At 38.0% G+C, this 4,169-nt stretch overlaps 1 long non-coding RNA gene across 1 annotated transcript; it reads right to left on the bottom strand.

Annotated features, from left to right (window-relative positions):
- Positions 1–791: 791 nt before the first annotated feature.
- Positions 792–4,169, bottom strand: LOC133624694 (uncharacterized). The gene is made up of 3 exons (XR_009818056.1): positions 4,108–4,169; positions 2,618–2,761; positions 792–1,063 (listed from the first exon to the last, which is right to left on the bottom strand). It is a non-coding gene; the product is annotated as an uncharacterized LOC133624694 (long non-coding RNA).

The following is a 4,169-nucleotide window of genomic DNA, read 5'->3' as shown; positions in this document are numbered from 1 at the left end:
TGTGAATCCCAGTGTTGGGCTGATTTTAATCAATGATGATTTCTAGTTGGTCTTGAAATACCTTTCCCTTTGCTGTATTTGCATACACAGCATCTAGGTGGATGTGCATTCATTTCAGCTCCTTGTTCTGAAATGAAGACTTTCTATTTGCTGAGGCCTATACACCTGGAAATAATGACCACTGATGCTGTGCATCCTTTTTAAATAATCTGCTGCTACTGTACAAGTTATGTATGAAAAGCCACATCATTTTAGCTGTCAAAGGCTGTGCATTGTTTTTCTTGCTTCTAAAGAAAGCTGTAGCTAATGATTTTGGACTGGCAACTTCATTTGGTTGTAGGTGTTATCTGAGAGTCTGACTTAAGAGACAACTATCTTTAGAGTCTTCTAGCTAAAATCAGATAAGGTTAGTGAAAAAACAATAACATGCAGGTTGATTTCAGTTCAAAATGTCACTTGCCAGCTCTTCTTTTATTATCTGTTTTTTATATGTTTCTTTCTCCATGGTATTTGAAGACCTGGATTTATGTCAGAGCACCTGAAAAACAAAAAGATGATCTCAAGAAAATAAAACTTTTTTCTTCTATTATTCATTTGATGCTCTTCTATGTTGGACAGGGATTCTGTCTTTAGACAGCACTTACCAGAGCAGTATCCTGCTTCATGACAACAGCTCAAAGGCATTACAGTCATACAAATATTAAATGTTCTTCTAGTCTGACTAAGCTAGAAGCAAATATGAACACACCAGTGGTTTACTAAATCTCTTTATTGATTTCTAGTGCATATATTATAAAAATGGGGTACATTATCCACAGCAACAGCATGGCTTAAGTATACATAAGCTTACATTCAGGGAAAAATTTTGGAATATTTGTTATACAGATCCTTTGTACTTGGAGTCTACAAGTCATTGATATGAGCCTGTCCCAAAGAAGTTATAGCTTATGAGAATTGAAAATAATATAAAAACGCATAGCAAAATAATAATTACAAACAAATGCATTTAAATCTGAGGTGGCTTAGTTCCAGTGAAGGTCCAATTTAACTGAAATGACAGCATCTGGGGAAAAAAAAAAAAAGAAACAAATACAAGATGAGTTACTGCCCCAAGACAGAAACAACATGTATGTCTGTGAGGTGCTTTTCTGAACATAGAATAGAATAATTTTATTCGAGTCATTGAGGAGATAAGACTGATAAGACTTCTCTGCTAAGCAAATACATTTTCTTGTTCCTTCAATACCACTTTCATATAAATCTCACTACAGGTTGTCAGGAGAAGAAAAATTACATCAAAACCTGAGCTTCATAAAAAAGTTCAGTGCAACCTTTCACATTCTCTGTTTCATCCATGAATTTTTACTCTTGCATATGCAGAATCTAAAAGCTTATCTATGTTGCAAGTTACTGCAAAATCAGGTCATGTGTGGATTAAAAGTCTTGAACTAGTCCACTTGATCATTTACATTGTCTAGACAAGACTGAAATCCAACTTTTGATGAAGCAGCTTTGAGCCCATGCCTTGGTATACACACTGATATAATTGGATGAGTTGTGGTATTACAGGGTTAAGTAAATTCCAAATAAAAGTAATAATGTATGTTTTGTTCGTATTTGGAGAGTTTAGAGGTTTAATGGAGATCCTGGAAGACATAAATAAAACTGATCAGACTGATGGCATGTCTTCTTTCATAAATGTCTCTTCAGAGAAAAGAATGTAAAAGTAAACAAGCATTATGTCCTGTTTTTTTTAGGGAAGCAGAGCCTTCTTGTGCCAAGTTATCTGGAAATAAAAAAAAAAAGCTAGTAGAAGTAGGGTATGTCACTGAAATTTAACCTGCTGTGGATATCCTATGAGTAAAGAGGGAGTACTCATACGTCATGAGGACCATGGCAATATGTGCCATGCCTCGAGATGGAGATGTGGTCATGCAGATATGACTACTGAGCCATTCAGGGACACAGGTACTGGCTCTGGCACGGGATGGGACATGGTGTCTTCAATGTGGCCAGTGGCATCTTCCAGGGAGAGTGACCTGGAGTAGTTTAACATGCTTTGTAGCTCTACAAAAAGCAATAAGTGTAGATGAAAAGGTTTCCCGTGGGCAACAGTTCACTATCATTCTTAGTCCAAATTGGACAGCTGTTCTCCCAGCAAACTTCAAAACCCAGACTGAACAACACAGCTGGCTTATCTCCTGTCAGTTCACTAGGTCACTGTCAGTCCCAGCCTGGATGGTGGCTGTGGGAATCACCTCCAGCTGTACCCAGCCATATGTTTTTTTCATGTTATGGCAGGCTTGTGGGGTTATTTCACCCCACAGCTGGGAGATATCCTGATTAATTAATGAATTTTCTTAGAGTAAAACCAGCAGAACTTAATACTTGCTTTAGTAGGTGGTTCTTCTGTAGCTGATGAGTAGCGAAATGTGCTACACAAGCTCGGCATGCATTAGTGGCTGAGAGCTAGATTGTATGTAGTGTGACCGTGAGTTCCCGGCTCATTGAATTGGTAGTGTTGACTGTAGTATGTGGTTTTGGAGGCTTTCTTGTATCTCCTCTGATGAATAACAAGCATTTTATGAAAATATGAACATGGTTAAAAATGGCTTACCCTGTAAGTCAGCAGGACAGCATGGTCTGCCTCAGAGGTGATGACATTTTACTGCCAAGAGGATGACAGTGATGAACAGAATCATTGCAGTGAAGTATAGGGTGAGAGCAACGTAACACCAGGGTGAGTGCTGCAAGCAGGTCACTGTCAAAGGGATGAGTGATAGGAGTCTCAACACAGGCAGAAATGAGTCAACTTTTGGCAAGACTTATGGGAGTATGCAAAAATCATTGTGGCTAGGCCTTTTGCAGGAGTGTGTATGCTATAGATCTAGAACCTGTGGAAAGTGAAGAGCAAGTCTACAAGGATATCCTCAGCATGCTGCAGATGCAACTGAAAACCTTCTGGAGTATGTTTTTTTGGCTAAGTGTGCTCATAGAAGCTATATCTTGGTCTGGAAATGATTTTCTTAATCAAAATCCAAATTTCTGAAAGTAGAAACCTGTGTGTCCTAGCCTTTTACATATTAAGTGGAAAAAAATCACTTAATATCTTTTATATATATATACACATATATATTTATAGAAACTGGTAGATATGTATGTTTGTATATAAAATCCCATTTTCAGGGTCACAATACTTTTCCTGACCAGTCCTAGTTTTTATCGTTTTAACTGTTGAGATGATGCCTAAAAATGCGACCTCTCACCTTCTGTGATAGTGCACAACTTTGCCAACACCACTGCGTTAACACTTTGTCATGCAGTTTGTCTGCAATACCCATACAGAACTCCCAGCATTTCTTGCTCTGGAATATACCTTGCCTTTACCAAGAGCATGACTTGCAGTGGTTGTGCTATCATGGGATATTTTTCTGAGGTTACACAACTGAAGACCCACAAGGAAATATTGAAATATTTAGGCTTTTAAAAAAGGTTTTACAGGTAATTTAAAATTCTCAATATTCTTTTTCCAGATTATCGTCATTTTTAAGCACAACAAAGAAACACATGTTTAATTAGACCTGAAATCCTTTCCTCCATGATTATCTGCTCCAACTGCAATTCTATCTAGAATGTTCCCAATTCCTTAACATTTTCCTGGCTGATCTCTATGTTAAATAAACCTCCAAAATAGTCCAAACCAGAATTAGAACAAAACACTTGACATCTCTGGTTTAAAATGATCTCAGTGAAGAACATGAAGGGACAGAGCTCACCTATAGAATTTAACCATATGTACAGCATATTTGTTTTTTTATATTCCTTGAATAAAATTCTGAAAACGTGGACATAGGGATGGTGTAGGTAGAATTAGAGGAAGGAAGGAAGGAAGGAAGGAAGGAAGGAAGGAAGGAAGGAAGGAAGGAAAGAAGGAAGGAAGGAAGGATGGATGGACTGGAGTATAAAAAGGCAGCCAACAAACAAATGGGCAGATGGAGGTATATTGAAACTGCATTGCTGACAACACTTTTTGTGCTGCAGTCCAATCCCAGTTCCACTGGCATAAAATCAGAGGGCATTTAAATAAAGCCAGTAAATTGGTTTTACCTTTGCAACAGCAGGAATGAGATCTCCAGTTGGCCTGCTCTGTTGTCTGCCCATCTGAAAGT

Source organism: Colius striatus, chromosome 1 (assembly GCF_028858725.1).
Source record: "Colius striatus isolate bColStr4 chromosome 1, bColStr4.1.hap1, whole genome shotgun sequence".
Taxonomy (NCBI): domain Eukaryota; kingdom Metazoa; phylum Chordata; class Aves; order Coliiformes; family Coliidae; genus Colius; species Colius striatus.
Note: the sequence above shows the minus strand (reverse complement) of the source record. Positions and strands in the feature narration are given on the sequence as shown.